At 32.4% G+C, this 18,345-nt stretch overlaps 1 non-coding gene and 1 pseudogene across 1 annotated transcript; one reads left to right on the top strand and one right to left on the bottom strand.

The window, feature by feature from the left end:
- The window catches only part of LOC117933265, a 24,410-nt pseudogene extending 7,054 nt beyond the window's left edge, over positions 1 to 17,356 (top strand).
- Positions 13,597 to 13,703, bottom strand: LOC117934322. The gene has a single exon (XR_004654461.1). It is a non-coding gene; the product is annotated as a small nucleolar RNA R71 (small nucleolar RNA).
- Positions 17,357 to 18,345: the final 989 nt, after the last annotated feature.

Genomic DNA, 18,345 nt, shown 5'->3' with positions numbered 1-18,345 from the left:
AACTTGAGCACTTGGTGTCTCGTTGTTATTTACTTAGGATACTGAAGTTCAATTGATTCTCTGTAGTGGGATTTTGAATCAACTTTAAAATTGGATTATGAGGGAACTAATATTTCTATAGGTTCCAATGGTCTGTGCTTTGAGCTCATATACCTTGTTGGCATGAGTTATGAGGGTCGGATTGACTTTAGCTTCACTTTTGTGCATAAGGGCATTTTAGTAATTATGCGAGGTTGCACAGGGATAAGTGAACAATGTCTCTGGATTGGGCTAATTGATTAATTAGTAGGCCCCCTTGGGTTAATTAATCAATTATAGTCATTTTAGGTTAGATTAAATAACCTACGCCCATGTGGGCTCAAGTCACTTAAGCCCACTTAGGAACCTTATAGGTACCCCTAAGGGTTAGGGTTTCCATAGCTTTTGTCTTCCACCATCCAGAGAGATAGAGAGCCATAGCCTCCACTCTCTTTTACTCCCCACTAGAAGTGTGCTAAGATCAAGGTTCGAGGCATCGGGTAAAAGACTTCGGGTTTACGAGACTTCTGTGATTTTGATATTCATCTTTACCATGTGGATTTGATTCGGGAACATCTGAATTTGAGGTATGGTTTTCATTAGCACTTTTTGAATCCTTTTAAAGTTTAAAAATGCTATTTTTCCGTTATGCATAGGATTGAGAAAAGGCTTAAGATAGTTATGTATGTTCCTAGCCTGATTTGGGCTTAGGAAACAGAGAGATCCAGGTTTTTCCCATCAATTGGTATTAGAGCCATAAGTTAGTAATAGTACTAAAACCATTCTAAGGTGTACTAACTTGTTTTTGCAAGGTTTTTATTCATCCCATGGCCATAGGGATAATTAATGTGCATTCTTTAGTATTATATTGCTATAATATGATGGCTATAATTGTGATTGCTTTTTATTGGGGATGTAATAATTACTTGGATTGGTTTTTACTTTTCCTAGATGGGTTGTAAGCTTGATAAGAGGCATAGGATTTTTGTTCTTTTGTAAAAAAATTTTATTTATTATTTATTTATTTATTTATTATCTTAGAATGATATGTAAACTCCAAATCTTTGGAGTATAGGATTTTGTTGTAAAAATCCATTTTATTTTTATCATTCTTTGTAACCTATGGAGAGTATGGAAGCAATCTGAAACATCACAAACTGTTCGTGCACATTCCCTTTCCAAAAAAGAGAAAAGAAGGCTTCAAACGGATGACAATTTGGAGTTGAAACGAGGGAGTTATAGCCGATAAGCATGACAACACAATGACGTTGAATTTAACTCAAAATCGGGGCTATCTCCCATGAGCTTTTCGAGGCAAACCACATATGGTTTTGAAGCTTAGGAAGTAAAAAATTCAAGGCTTCAAATGGATCAAAATTCAGAGTTGAAACAAAAGAGATATGATTGATTGAAACAAGGTTGTGCAAATGACATGTAATTACGAGATGAAGTTCAAGCCAAATTGTTTTTTATTGTTTGGGCTCAATTCTTTTTGGGCCCATTGGGTTTGTTTTTTTACTAACCCTATTGTGGACCCACATTTTTCACATACATCCTCACTCATCGGCGAGACTCGTTTTTTAAGGGTGAAAATTTGTGTTTTATTAAAAATTGGAGTCGCCACTTGTTTTTATTATTTTTTTAAAGGGAAAATGAAATAAGAAACTAAAACCCAAAAAAAAATGACTCCTTAAACTTTTGGAAAAGCGTATCTTTGAAAAACCCGAGTCTAGGTTAGGGGATCAGGTTACCTATTGGAAAGGTACCTTAAAATGTAGCACCCCTCTAAGCCCTCAAAAGGTCTCTACTGGCTAGGTTGAGGGAACTATGACAATTAATTAATTGATTGAGGGTACCAAGGAAGCAAAGGTGATCAAGCTTAAGAGTAAACAACATGCTATTCATAACCAAACAATCATACCATAAGAAACACTCATGTAAGAAGAAGGGATTGGTGTACCTGAGCTACGTCCCAAATCGCTTTCATGAAAACACTAAAGTTAGTTTAACAATTATAACATACAACATGTATTTCATCTCATTCAAATAATCAAGTAAAAAACAAAACATACAGAGCAACAACATATATCTGAATTTTGCACACTCAAAGTTTGCATGTTTGCATAATTATAGAGATAAAAGGTGTGAGACGTACTTGGATAGTATGCATAACTTACAGCATGCTTACACGTGATGAAATAGGGTTAGAACAATTCATAATAATAAATAACTATGATGCAAAGCACTAATATATATAAAATTTGTATAGCTAAAATTTGTATCTTTAGATATATACAAGCTCAATGTTAAATTTAAACTAATGCTCTAGGTAGCCATAAGCATCAAAGTTAGTAATTAAGACAAAAACATGCAGTAAATGGGAAAAATAGTTGCATTCACTTGAAAAATCCTAAACAAATATCTAAAGATATCATTTCAACATGGGAGGAATCATACGACATCCTCATTATGTCTATATTACAATATCAAAGCCAAGATCAAGCAAAGATATATCAATTAACTCCATATTAAAAGATAATTTAAAGACTATTTAGAATTTCTAGCATGCTGTCAGAACAAGAGCCTTTAAAGAATAAATCCTAAAAAAAATATCTAAAAGTAGATTTTAATTACAAAAATTTTTAGAGGACCTCTTCTATATGTCTAGATTATCAACCAAAAGGACAAAAAATTTAGTAAAGCTTTGACTGATTCCTATTTATAGAACATCTCTAAAGGTCTAGATCAAGATAGAATTCAATAACATGTATAAATTGATTTTTTAAACTAATATAGAAGTGCCAAAAAAACCATACAAAAAATCATGCAATATGTTTAAAATGTCTATTTTACAAGAAAAATAAAGAAAAGCTTAAAAAGTACACGAATCAATTTTAAAAACAATCAAACAAAGCTTCTGTTCAAAATTGAGGCAGTATAGTGGGCATGGAAAGGGAAAACTTTTCAATTAGGAAAATTATTTTGCAAATTTTATGTGTTTAAGATCAATTTCAAGAAGTCTAGAATTAAGGAAAAATATCGAATCAAATTTAAAAAGTCATTTGATATTTTATTTTTACAAAAACATTTTGGGTGTCTAGACTGGATGAAAATAGAGCCCTCCCCTAAAGACTCATTTATATCTTCTATTCTAGAATTGCTTTCTAACTCAAACAAAATTTTAAATTCATATTCAAGATGCCTCAAATATCATACAAGTAGGGGAAGAATTTTTAGAACATCATAAATAAATCAAATCGAATTTTAAATCTAAAGGGTCAGTAGCTAAGTGAAAATTAGTAGCAAGGAAGATTTTTGAAAAAATTTCTCATGTAGGGGTTCCATCAAGTCCCCATTCAATATCCATAAGTTTTACCTATGTATCCCCATTGGTTTGGGAGCACAAGTCTAAACCTATATGAATAAAAACAAAATTTGGAAAACTAGAAAAAAGGAATGCAACTTGGATAAAATTGAGTTGCTTATTTTTAAAAGAAAGTGAGATATTTGCCCTAAAACTTAGAATGGATATTTTTTAAGAATCTTTAAATGATTTAAATTCTTTTGAAAATTATTTGAAGATAAATGAAGGGAAACAAGTGAATTAATAAATCCCAAAAAATAGACACAAAATTAGTATTTTTTTTTTAATTCTTTCTTAAAACAATTTGAAAAGAAGAGGGAGTCAACTTGGATAATCTTTTTAACTACCTTTCATTTGGAATCAAAGGGCCTCATTCATGATGGAGAAAATTCATTTTTGACAAGTGAAGAGAAATTTTCATTCAACGAAAATTGGATAGTCTTTAAAAGGATCGCAAATCGAATAAAAATTTTATTCGTATTAATTAATTTTCCTAAATCAAATAAAAAAATTCAATCAAAATAAATATTTTATTTGAAAAGGTTAATTTTCTAAAACAAGTAAATAAGATTCAATTGAAATAATTATTAATAAAATTAAGATGTAAACCAACCAAAATTTCAAATTTAAATAAATAATATCAAAACAAACTCAAGATACAAACCAATTAAATTTCTTAAAACAAATAAATAGTATCAAAACAAATGCTAATGAACGCAAGATGTGAACTAACCAACGAATAAATGAGGTTCAACAAAGCAATTATTTCATCTGAATTAACTAAATTTCTAAAACAAATATATTGGAATCAATCAAAACAAATTTAAAACAAGGTTTTTAGCTCATAGGATCGATTATATTAACAAACTAAAAATTTATGGAAACTCTTAAACCCCAAAATGAATTAAAGCTAATTGAACCAATTTAAAACCAGATTTTTAGCACATAGAATCAACAAACTAACATTCATGAAAACACTTGAACCAAAACAAAAATAAATCAAAGACTTTCAAAATAAAGAAAAACTATTAACTAACAAATGAGTGTAAAACTGAATTATACCAAGTTTCAATTTTTCAAACCTATATGAAGAATCCAAACCAAATTAAATAAATTTAAAACTTATATGAATTAATGTAATGAATCTAAACTTAATAAAAAAAATACAAAAAAAAAAAAAAATCAATCTTTTCCAATCTATGTAATGAATCAAAAATTAAACTAAAAAAAATAAAATTAACTTACCTCCCCAAAACAAATCGCGTGTGGGCTGTATGTGTTTCAAATTATGGAAGAGAGTGCATGGTGGATGATCCCTTCTACGTGGCTGGTGGTATGGCTCCTTTAAAAAAAGGTTTGGGTCGTGTTCCCTTATGCAACGGTATGCAACTCGATCTTTGAAAAAATCTGGTGGCTTATATCTGTCCGTGGACAACCCCTTTTCTTCCCGAAATCCATTATTGTACGGGCCGCATGTGATCCAAAGTGGCAGCCTGCGTGTGGATTAATTTGCCTTAAGTGCTACTACCCTCAATCTGAATTGTGACCTATGGTGATGTTTTTAGATTCAAAAAACAAAAATCCCTTATAGTGCGGTTGTGAAGATCCAATGGTGTAGGCCGCGTGATCCCCAAGTATGGTGCGTGGGTTGGTTTTTTTTTTTTTTGGATGGCAGGCTGTAGCTTCAAAAATACGTGGCTCCTCTCCTCTGTTGCATGATGGTGCTTCCCTTTAATGAATGAAAACTCTCCATGACTTGTGAGTGGACTTCTCAAAAAAATAAAAAATAAAAAATAAAAATTGGTGCGTATATATTCCTCCCAAAGAAAATTCTATTGTGTCCCCCCCTATATGGCAGCCCACATAATTCCATAAATGATCTAAGGTGATCAACAAGGTACCTAAGTGACCTAGGGTAAATGTTTGTAATCTGAAAGATGCCTAGGTGACCTTGGGGCGAGTGTGTGCAAGCTAGAAAGTGTCTAGATTTGTCTAAGAAGTGTTTAAGTGAATCTAGGTGATTTAGGATGCATCTAAGTGACCTAAAAAGTGTACCTAAACAGGCCTAAGTATGCTATCCCAATGGTGTACCTAAATAAGCTATCCTAAAAAGGAAGGAAAAACCTAAATCTAAATCAAGGCTACCAAGAGTCACAATGGGGAGCTAGATAAATCCCTCGACTAGAGTCTTCAAGGTGGCTGAAAGATAAGATGTACAAGTAGCGTGGGCTACTGAGGAACTACTATGGAATACTGAAAGATCACCTAATAGGACATGTGCTAAGGAGACAAAATGGAGGGCTTACACCTATCTTTGGTTGCAAGGTTATTTTGGTAATTTGAATTTTATCCAAATTTTAGTTACCAAATTTACAATAGGATCCCTAAGGCCATAAGAATTATTTATTTAATTTTATTTTATGTCTTTTATGCGTTTTTATTTTTGGCATAGAATATCTTTTGGTATGCTTAAGTTAATGAATTTTCATAATTTTTTTTCCCTTTTTTAGATAATTTATTAAATTGGAATGTGCTAGGAATTAAGAAAATTTTATTTTAGGTTAAGACAAGTTGGAAAGAAATAAGAAACTTACTTCCTTTTCAAAATTAAACTCTTAGAGATTTTTTTCTTTTCAAAATTAATCTTTTTAGATTTTAGATCTCTAAGAATCTTTTTATTTTAAGGAAAAATTTTTATTTTTCCAAGTCTTTATGAAATAAAATCTTTCCTATTTAGCACAAGATTCTAATTTAAAGAAATAAATTATTTTTGGAAAAATATATGACAGATAATTCATGATTAAGATAGCTTACCCAGATATAGTTCCAAATAAAATAAATTAAAATGGTGATTTTAGATTTTCTTAAAAGAATAAATTTTCAGGAGTTTTATTTCCACTATTATTTATTTAATAAATTGGTTGTTGTCATTTGGAATTTTAAATTCCTTTTGGAACTTTCCTTTATTTCGGTTAGGTGGTTCTCCAGGCTCCTCCCCAAAGAGAATGAGAATGACACCTAAATTGGTCCTCCAGGCTCTCCCTCTCAGAGAGAAGAATAATGACATCTACATTGATCCTCCAAGCTCTTTCCCCCCTGAGAGAAGGAGGAAACTGTTTAGTTTGAAAAGGAAAGTTCAAGGATAAGGAACATGAAAAATATCCCTATTTAGCACAGGAGTCCCAATTCAAGTAACAAATAAAAGTTTTGGAAATTTTCATGATAAAAAATTTATTTCAAGATAGTTACCAAAATTATCTTAAAGTCTCTTTTCCAAAATATTAAGTGGGAGCAGGCCATAGGCAAACCTATAGCCTCTAGGATCGATCCCATCTTGATTTTGGGTTCATCACCATCCTGAAGATGGGGTGGTCCAAAGAATCAAGGGATATGGACTATCATTTATGGACAAGACTATATATGTTTGTAGTGGGAATGGTCAATCCTAAAGATGGAACTCTTCACTTGGTAACATTGATGTTAAGGATCTTGGTTACACACTTAACTTAGACATGAAGTGGTAGAATCACCTAAAGTGATCCCACTTGCATGGACTAAGGGCTAAACATAAAGGTGTGTTGATCAATGCCTTAGGATAACTTTTGGAGGTTTAAGACAACTTGATTAATTAGAGAGGGTCTCTACCTAGTAATAAGAGTCATGCCCTGCCTAAAGTAGGCTTCATTCTTATGATACTAGGATACCTTGTATGAAAATATGTAGTTTGAGAGCACTACATTTTTGCTAAATTAATTGCCAACTTGCCTTGAATGCTCAATTTCTTTTCATTAATGCATGACATTATTATATTTATTACAAATATTATGTCTTTAACCTGTCACCTATTATCTTTTGTTTAAATTGGACCCAATTATATACTGAAAATAATCTAGATATAGTATTAATTGCATAGAAGCTAATTTTGGTAGAGTTTGTTATTTCCTTTTAACAAACCTATCATAAAGTAAGAGAAACATATCAAAGGTGGCATAAGACGGATCAAAAGACTAAATGTCTCATACTTGGGTTTTTAGATAATGTGTTGCACAAGCAACACATGTCTATTGCCATAGTCTATGCTTTATTTATTTATTTATTTTTATATAAAGTCATATTATAATTGTATGCTAAAATTTAAATCATAGGTGGTAGCATTGCCCATTGGTAAGGTCCATCATTCCGAACTCAAGTGCATGTGAATGGGATCAAACCTAAAGACCCACCCCTAACCTCCACATCTTTTAATTTTCAAAAAGATATGGTTAAAATGCGTGGAGCATGGCCCGTATAGAGCCTGGGTTGTAAATCGCATTAAATAAGGGCAATGTTTGGCATTGAGCGTGCTTTCCAAGTTTTGATATCATGTTGAATTATTAATTTTTTCCAAATTTAAACTTTTAGAATTTGGGTTTAATATACATGTCATATTCTTAACAGTATTTTTATAATTATATTTTTTCCTCAAAATAATATTCATTAAGAAACTCTTATTATATTAATTTTATATATCATTTTTTAGGAAAAGTCCTTGTTTTGTGTTGTTGTTCTTCAACTATTTAACTTTTAGTCAAGTCACCCTAACACCATCAGAATTATTTTTTATTCATTTTTTATTTTTATTTTGATGTGTTTCTTTTTCTTTCTTTAATCACATTTATGAACATAGTGTTAGTTGTAATTTTTTTGCTTTCTTACATTATTAATATTTATTTATATATTTTCTTGTATTCGTAGATTTATGTTATATTCTAAATAATTAATATTATAAATACAGAGACATATATCTACGAACACATGCATATTTATTTTGTTTATTAATTTACATAATATTATGTACTTCTATATAATTATATTTATTTCTTTTCCTTTTCAATTTATTTTTAGAACAATCTGTAAGGAGCCTTTTATTTTTTTATTTTTTTTATATAATTTTTTTCATGAAAAATTCTTTGGTCTAGTAAGATAGTTTCACTTAAATGAATCATCCATCAAGCATAGCACCTGGTGAGAACTCATTAACTAAATGATGTACACTTAGGTAGTAAGGTCATAAATGGGACCGTTACGATTTTTATACAAGACAGGAAATCGTTAACTGACATATATAGTTAGTCATTACTGATAGCCAATAATTAAGCATTGGACATTAAAACTGCAATAAATGGTAATCATAAGGGCATAAGCAACGTTACAGACTACTCACTATAAAAACACATTAGATACCAAATGAAAGGTATGCACTTTAACTCATACAAAAACTGTCAAAAATTCTCCGAAGCTAACTTGGCCATCGAAGGGGTCTACCCAAACAAACATTTGAACATATCTTTTTTATGTTAAGAATCCAACTCAAGTAGATTCTAATACAACTCAAAAGAATAAAATCTCCAAACTAAAGGTTGTAGCTCTAGAGAATAAAATCACAGAGAATAAAATTTCCAAACTACAGGGTGTAAAGGAAGGAAAATAAATATTGCATTTCCTATTATGTAAATACACACTTCCATATGTAAAATATACACTATGTATATTAAGATCTACTCGTCAATGAAAATGGTACGACTTCATCCATTCATTTTTTAACTTTCTTCATGATATCAAAGCCATCATCCGCAACCCAAAACACAATGTTTTCATCTTTTTCTTCCTTATTGAAGCAAGAACCTGAACTTAGCTTACAATTGTTTTACCAATGCTCAAATTTAATCTCCATCAAATTGAGCATCACCAACTTTCTGGTATGGGATTCACAAATCATCCCTTTAATCCACAACCTCAACATCTACCATCATATTGCTCCAAATGAAAGACATGCTAAAGAAATTCTAAATGAAAAAAAAAAAAAAAAAGACAATTTCAAATCCCAATTATCAAATTTGGGTAACCAATGATGGACTTCTAACTTCTTGGCTCCTCAGATCTATGAAAGAAGATTTCCTTAGTATGGTTTTTAAAGAATGAGGAACTGCCTTTGACCTATGGACTTCACTTGAATAATAATTGTTTCCAATCGCCATTAATAAGAAAGAAAACTTGAAAAGTATGTTGATGGGAATCAAGAAGGGTTCACGTTCAATTGAAGAATACTAGAAAGAAATCAAATTTATCTATGATAATCTTGTAGCCATCAATAAGCCAGTTTCAAACCTTGATAAGGTTTTTCAATTTGCAAGAGGACTGGGAAACTAGTATATGGATTTTTGTATAGCCATGTTGACAAAAGTTCCATACCCATCCTTCAACTAATTTGTCCTAACTTTCCAAGGCCATAAACAAACCCTATCTTTACATTGTGAGGAAGAAAATACCTACATTCAACATGCTCAAGCCTTCTTTAGTCAAATAGGTCGTGATCAAAATGGACAAAGAAAACATTTTAACTTTCGCGGTAATTACTCTTATTGGAAGATATAACAACCATCAAAAGAGTTTAGCTCCCACCAACCAGAAGATGAACTAACCAACCAACAATCAACGTCTTCAGCCAAGGCTAGAAAATCAGCCACAATAGCGTCCCAATAACTCTAACAATGCCAATAATTTTTTTTTTTCAAATATGTGGGAAGCTAATCATTTTGCAATAAATTTCTGGTATAGGTTTGACTATTCTTATCAGTTAGAGGATCTTCCATAATCCCTTGTTGCAATCAAGCTAAATGATGAACATGATCCATCATTTTATGTGGACTCTGAAGCTATTGCACATATGACTAATGACACAAGTAAGTTATCCTATGTTGAACCTTACAAAGGCAATGATATGATATTTGTGGGAAATGGAAAGGCCTTACCCATATCTCATGTGGGTGATGCTTGTGTAACAACTCACACTCAACCATATAGAAATTATCTGCTTTGAGCCCAAAAGGCTCTCACGGCTTTAAAACACATCTACAGGGTTAAGAGGAGCCTCTGCATATATAGTGTTAGGAACTTTCTCCCCTATTTGATGTGGGATGTCACAAACACCCCTTCTCCCTTCCCCTCTCTCCCTCCCCTATGCAGACACAACGTCCTCGTTGTGTTCTATGAGATTACGGGGCCAAATAGACAAACATCCCTTACGGAGCCAAACAAACCCCCACACCAAGGTCGGAGATCAACTCTATTACCATTTGTAACAACTTGCACCTAACTGTGTAGATATTGTCCATTTTGAGTCCAAATGACTCTCACGGCTTTCAAACGCATCTGTAGGATTAAAAAGAGAGTCTACATATACAGTGTCAAGAATTTTCTCCCATATCCGATGTAGGGCATCATAAATACCCCCATACAGACACAACGTCCTTATTGTGTCCCATGGGATTGCAAGGCCAAACTGACAAACACCCCTTATGGGACTAAACAAACCCCCACCTAGGGTGAGAGATCGATTTTGATACCATTTTTAATGACTTGCACCCAACTGTGTAGATATTATCCGCTTTAAGCCTAAAGGGCTCTCATGGCTTTAAAATGAGTCTACAGGGTTAAGTGGAGCCTCTACATATATAGCGTTATGAATTTTATCTCTTATCCGACGTGGGATGTCACAACTTGTGTCTCTACAAAAGAAAAAAAAAATTAAGTTAAATGATGTGCTAGTTGTTCCTCATTTAAAAAAAGAATCTACTATCTATTAGAAAATTTATATCTGACATTAATTCTTGCACTTTTGAGTTTACATCTTCTAACTTTGCTATCAAGGATCAAAACCAGAAGATAATTGTAAAGGGGCATAAAAGAGGTTAACTCTATGCTTTAGATGGAGTTATTCATCAAGCCTTAAGTGCAATAAGAAAATGAGGCACTCCTTCTACAGTTTGACATCAATGACTTGGACATCCTCATTAAAAAATATTATCTTTGTTAAAAGAGTAGAATATTATTGATATGTCTTATTAGATATTTAAGCCTAATATTTGCATTAGTTGTCAAATGAGAAAAAGTCACGGACTTCCTTTCAAAAACAATAATAAAATCTCTAAGTTCCCATTTTAAAAAATTCATTGTGATATTTGGAGACTAACTCTTATAGCTTCAAACCAAGGTTTTTGATATTATGCAATTTTTTATTGATGATTTTAGTATATTCACTTGGTTATACCCTCTCAAGCAAAAATTTTATTTTTTTAGTTGTTTCATCAAGTTTCAAAAACTAGTTGAAAATCAACTGGATTTAAAAATTAAGATTTTCCAATGTAAAGAAGAAAGTTCAATTTAGTTGAATTTATTAATGATAAGTCGATTTAGAGCGACTTATTATCTATGATTTAGCTTGATATTTCATTAGTTTAAGAGTAATTTTATCTTAACAATTATTATTTTTATTGTTTTAGGTTTCAAATAGCCAAGAGTACGAAAAGGAAGCAATACGAGGCAAAATTGGAAGAAAAATATGAAATTCGACGAAAATGTGAAAACTGCCACGGTGCGAGCTCTCAAGCATTGCGGCTGCCCCTTACGTGACAATTTAAGTGACTTACTTGAGAGGAAAGCGCTGTAGCAGGAAGGACTTAAGCGTCGCGATACGTGCATGTGGAAAATCATAGTTGGGGACCCGAGACAAAACTGCCGCAACTGGAGGAACTTGTTTGTCTCGACGCCCAAAGGAATTTCAGAAATCTTTAGGACCCGAGACTAAAGCGTCGCGCTGCGATATTTAAAATTTGAAAATTATTTGTTTTTATCTCATTTTGTTCATATCCAAATTAGGTAGGACTTGAGTTTGTGATACCAGGGCTATAAATAGATGAAAGTAAGATTTATTTCGGGACCGGAGAGACTTGAGAGAAGAAAGAGCTTAGAGAACAAGAAGAGGATTTGCAGACTTTTTTCTATTTTTCTGGTTTATTATTCCATTTTCTTAATGATTGTAATTCGGGATGTTTATTCTTCATCTTAATATGAGCTAATTTCCTTTGTCTAGGGTTGAGATGTAGCTTAATCACGATTTATGTTTTTGATTAGTTTAATTTAATTCTCTATTTTGCATCAATTTATTTGTGTAACTATTCTGCACTTAAAGCTCTCAATTCTTAAGGGCCCAAGTTTTGATTTAATTTATGATTTTGGTTGATAACGAGAATTAGAATCTAAATTAGATCCATATAATAGATTACGTTAGAATGAATGAATAGTAGAGATACATTACCATGTTTTAAGAGATTAATAGTTAAATCTATAATAATTCCATAGATCTTAATTACTCCTTTAGACTTAAATTCACATAGAGATATGCTGGGTTAGTAATTTAAGGAGCAATCTGATATATTTTAAGAGAAAATATTGGTTAGCTTAGGGAATTAAATCTCCAAATAAAGCATAATAGAAATTAGGTTAAGCAATCAATTGCATGAAAATGTTTGTAGTGAAATCAAAAACCCTAGATTGTTTAAATCATAAGAGTTTTAATTTATTTTCTTTAATTGTTTAAGTTACTTTCTTCTGCAACTTTAAAAATTCGGTTGATCAAATAGTAGGAGAAATAATAATTTTAGTAATTAGTAGCATAGTCCTTGTGGGTTCAATATCTGTACTTAGGTACAATTATGTTACTTGAATGATTTGTATACTTATGAATTTGCACATCAAGTTTTTGGCGTCGTTGCTGGGGACTATTTGTTACTAATATTAATACCAATTATTTCTTTGCTAATTTTATTTATTTTATTTTTAAGCTTACTCAATTTTTTTTTCTCTTTTTAGGTTTTCTTAGTGTATCAGACATACAAGGAGTTTGGACTTAGTACCAATCGACCTCGATACCTAAAAAACACTACGAAAGTTAAATCAGGAATGCAAACAACAAGTAATTCAAGAGGTTCTTGCAATAGGGGATGAGAATCACAGTGATAATGAAGTCCCAAATAAGGCACTCAAGGATTATTCTGTTCCTAATGTGGGTTTCTCAAGCATTCGAAGGACACCCATCTAAGCTAACAATTCTGAGATCAAACCAACAATAATTCAAATGATTCAATCTTCGGTTCAATTTGGAGGATTGGCCAATGATGATCCTAATCTACATATTGCAAATTTCTTAGAAATTTGTGATACATTCAAGCATAATGGTGTGACCGATGATGCAATAAGACTTCGATTGTTTTCATTCTCTTTAAATAACAAGGCTAAGGCATGGTTAACTTCATTACCTCCGGGGACAATCACTACATGGGATGGACTGGTTAACGTTTTTCTTACTAAATACTTCCCACCAACAAAATCTGAAAAAAATGAGGAATGATATAACTAACTTTTTACAGCAAGATCAAGAGTCTCTTTATGAAGCTTGGGAGAGGCTCAAAGATCTTTTAAGAAAGTGCCCACACCATGGCTTACCAATATGGATGCAAATGCAACCGTTCTACAATAGTTTTCACCCTAATGCTCAAACCATGGTAGATGCAACAAGCAAATGAGCTTTTATTAATAAGACACCAGAGGAGGGATATCAGCTTATAGAAATGATGGCTAGCAATAATTTCTTGAATTCTACGGATAGAAATGCATGAAAGAGGACAATCAGCGTTCATGATATCGATGTTTTTAATAATTTGGCTGCTCAAGTTGCAATTTTAAATAATAATTTTAAGAAAATGAATGTTATTACTGTTTCTAATGTAGTTTGTGAAAATTGTGCAGCTAACCATCCTAGCTTTGAGTGTCAAGCTGGAGGCCCATATGAAGCAAATTCATCAGAACAAGTGAACTATGTGGCCAATAATCAATGTCAATACAATCCTAACTCCAATTATTTCAACCAAATGTGGAATAATCATCCGAACTTCTCATGGAGTAACAATGCTAATGTGAAAAAACCACCATTCGGTTTCCAATCTCAAAAGAAGAAGCCAAACTTGGAAGAAGTTTTCACCCAATTTATACAAAAGGCTAACGACTTTATTGATGATACTAAAGCAAATTTCAGGAACTAAGGTGCAAGTATTTGCAACCTTGAGCATCAAGTGGGAGAGATTTCTAAGTTATTGAAAGAGAGAACTCAAGGAGCACTTTCTAGTATCACTGAGACAAATTCTAAGGAGCATGTAAAGACCATAACTCTTAGAAGTGGGAAGGAGTTAGAACAATAAAAGGAGGTCGAGCAACATGCAAATAAGAAGGATACTTTAGTTCCCAAGGAACAAGTTGCTTCTACTTCTATACGACCATCTACTCCAAAACCATCATCTAATGCCATTCATTTTCCTTAAAGGCTGAAAAAACAAAATTTAGATAAGCAATTTTCTAAATTTATTCATATTTTTAAGAGCTTACATATCAATCTTCCTTTTGTAGATATGTTTGAGAAAATGCTTAAATATGCTAAATTCTTAAAGGAGGTGTTATTAAATAAGAGAAAATTGATGGGCAATGAGAAGGTGATGCTCACTGAAGAGTGCAACGCCATTCTTCAAAGGAAGCTTCCTCCTAAGCTAAAAGATCTAGGGAGTTTCACTATACCTTGCACTATTGGTGATTTTGATTTTGATAAAGTTTTATGTGATCTTGGTGCAAGTGTTAATTTGATGCCTCTTTCTATTTTCAAGAAACTTGAACTAGGGAAAATGAAGCCTACTATGGTATCTTTGCAGCTTGCAGATAGATCTATCAAACATCTAAGAGGCATTATTGAGGATGTTTTGGTAAAAATGGATAAGTTTATATTTTTGGCTAATTTTATTATATTAGATATGGAAGAAGTCTGGGAAGTTCCACTTATATTAAGAAGACATTTTCTTGCTACAGGTAGAACTCTTATTGATGTTCATCAAGGTAAGTTGATTTTTAAGGGTTCAAGATGAACAAGTTACGTTTAATGTTTTTGAGGCTATGAAATTTCCATCTAATGTTGATGCATGCTTTGTAATTAGTGTTTTGGATAAGGTGGTAGCTAAAACATTTCATGAAACTTTTCCTACTTTACTTTTAGAAAATTGTATAATGAATGGTAGAACTTTAGGAACTCTTTGTGATGATGATGATATAATTGAATGTGTTAATAATCTTGATGCATTGCCAACTTATAAGTTTCCAAAAAAGTTAAAATTTAAAGAATTAGAGGCTATTCATGTTAACAATCATACATTAAAGAAGGAACCTCCTAAACTTGAACTTAAATTATTACCATTTCATCTCAGATATGCCTTCTTAGAAGATTCTAGTCTTTATCCTATTATTATTAACTCTTCTTTGAATGATTTGGAGGAGGAAAAACTATTATGAGTTTTGAGGGAGCATACGAAAGTTATTGGATGGATTGTTGATGACATCAAGGGAATAAGCCCATCGATTTGTATGCATAAGATCCTATTTGAAGAAAGCTACAAGCCAATAGTTCAACCACAACGAAGATTAAATCCATCTATGCAAAAAGTGGTTAAGAAGGAGGTTGTGAAGCTTTTGGATGCAGGTATAATTTATCCAATCTGGAATAGTATAGGGGTAAGTCCAATTCAAGTAGTTCCTAAGAAGGGAGGTATAACTGTAGTGAAGAATGATAATAACGAACTTATCCCCACAAGAACAGTAACCGGTTGGAGAGTTTGTATTGATTACCGAAAGCTTAATGATGCCACAAGAAATGATCACTTTCCTTTACCCGTCATTGACCAAATGGTGGAGAGACTTTCTGGCCATGATTATTATTGTTTTCTAGATGGATATTCAGGATAAAATCAAATCCCTATAGCACCGGAAGATCAAGAGAAGACCATTTTTACATGCCCATATGGCACTTTTGCTTACCAACGAATGCCATTCGGTTTATGCAACGCTCCAACCACTTTTCAACGTTGCATGATGTCCATTTTCTTCGATATGATTGAAAAATACATTGAAATGTGTATGGATGATTTTTCAATTTTTGGTTCTTCTTTTGATGATTGTCTTTTTAATCTTTCTTTGGTTTTGCAACGATGTGTTGACACAAACTTGGTTTTAAACTGGGAAAAATGCCATCTTATGGTAAGAGAAGGTATTGTGTTGGGACGTCAAATATCTGTAAAAGGAATTGAGGTGGATTGTGCCAAGATAAATGTGATTGAGAAGCTACCACCACCTACAAATGTTAAGGGAGTTAGAAGTTTTCTTGGTCATGCAGGATTTTATAGAAGATTCATTAATGACTTTTCAAAAATTTCTAAACCTCTTTGTGATTTATTAGTTAAGGATGCAATTTTTTATTTTTCTAAAGAATATTTAAATGCTTTTGAAACTCTTAAGTCTAAACTGATATCTTCTCCTATTATTGTTGCATTCGATTGGGAATTGTCTTTTATATTGATGTGTGATGCTAGTGACTTTGCTATAGGTGTTGTTTTAGGGCAATGGAAAGGTAAAAATTTTCACTTGATTTATTATCCTAGCAAGGTTTTAACAGAGGCTCAAGTAAATTATGCAACTCCTGAAAAAGAACTTTTAGCAGTTGTTTATGCTTTTGAAAAATTTTGGTCTTATTTGATAGGTTCTAAGGTGATTTTCTATACCGACCATTCGACTTTAAGGTATTTGTTTGCTAAGAAAGATGCAAAGCCAAGGCTACTTCGTTGGATCTTGCTGCTGCAAGAATTTAACCTAGAAATCAAAGACAAGAAAGGAACCGAGAATTTAGTTGCAGATCATCTTTCTCAGATGGATCATGTGGAGCCTAATGAAGGAGTTGATGATGATATTAATGAAAGAGTTCCTGATGAGCAGCTTTTTGCAATTGAAGAAGCGCCATGGTATGCAGACATTGTCAACTATTTGGCTAAGAAGATTTTGCTTCTCGAGCTTACTTATCAAATGAGGAAGAAGTTTTTCTCAGATCTCAAGTACTATAAATGGGATGATCATTTCCTATATAAGCAATGTTCTGATCAAATAATTAGGAAATGTGTGTCGGAAGAGGAGATGGAGAGTATTCCGCATCATTGTCATTCCTGTGAAGTTGGAGGACATTTTGGAGCTATTAAAACTGCAGCCAAAGTCTTACAATTAAGATTTTATTGACCTTCTCTTTTTAAAGATTCATTTAATTTTGTTGCCAATTGTGATAGATGTCAAAGGGTTGGGAATATATCTAGGAAAAATGAGATGCCTTCAACAAATATTTTAGAAATAGAATTGTTTGATGTATGGGGTATTGATTTTATGGGTCCTTTTCCACCCTCTTATGCTAATCGTTTTATTTTGGTTCTTATAGATTACGTTTCCAAATGGGTTGAAGCTGAGGCACTGCAGACCAATGATGATAGGGTGGTGGTTAAATTTCTTAAGGATAACATTTTAGCAAGATTTGGTACACCAAGAGCTATCATAAGTGATGGAGGATCTCATTTTTGTAATAGTCAATTTGAGTCACTATTGGGTAAATATGGAGTAACACATCGTATAACTACTTTTTATCATCCGCAAATAAGTGGTCAAGTTGAGGTATCTAATCGTGAGCTCAAGCGAATTTTGGAGAAAATAGTTAATTCTTCTAAGAGGAATTGGTCAAGTAAGTTGGATGACACTTTATGGGCTTATAGAATGGAATTCAAGACACCTATTGGGATGTCTCCATATCAATTGGTTTATGGTAAATCATGTCATCTTCCAGTTGAGTTGGAGCACAAATCATTTTGGGTTGTTAAATTTTTTAATTTTGACTTACGAACTGCAGGAGAAAATAGATTGTTACAATTAAATGAGATGGAGGAGTTTCGTAAGAATGCTTATGAGAATGCTAAGATTTATAAGGATAAGGTAAAAAGATGGCATGATAAGCATATTCAGAAGCGCAATTTTGAAGTTGGTCAACAAGTTCTTTTTTTCAACTCACATCTCAAGTTTTTTCCAGGTAAATTAAGATTGTGATGGTCTGGTCCGTTCATAGTTAACAAGGTTTTACCATCAGGAGTAATAGAAGTTCATTATCCATCAAAAGGAATTTTTATAGTGAACAGGCAACGATTGAAGCATTATTTGGGAGACAATTTTAGCACCAAAAGGGTGTT

The sequence above is a fragment of the Vitis riparia genome, chromosome 16 (genome assembly GCF_004353265.1).
Source record: "Vitis riparia cultivar Riparia Gloire de Montpellier isolate 1030 chromosome 16, EGFV_Vit.rip_1.0, whole genome shotgun sequence".
Taxonomy (NCBI): Eukaryota; Viridiplantae; Streptophyta; class Magnoliopsida; order Vitales; family Vitaceae; genus Vitis; species Vitis riparia.
Note: the sequence above shows the minus strand (reverse complement) of the source record. Positions and strands in the feature narration are given on the sequence as shown.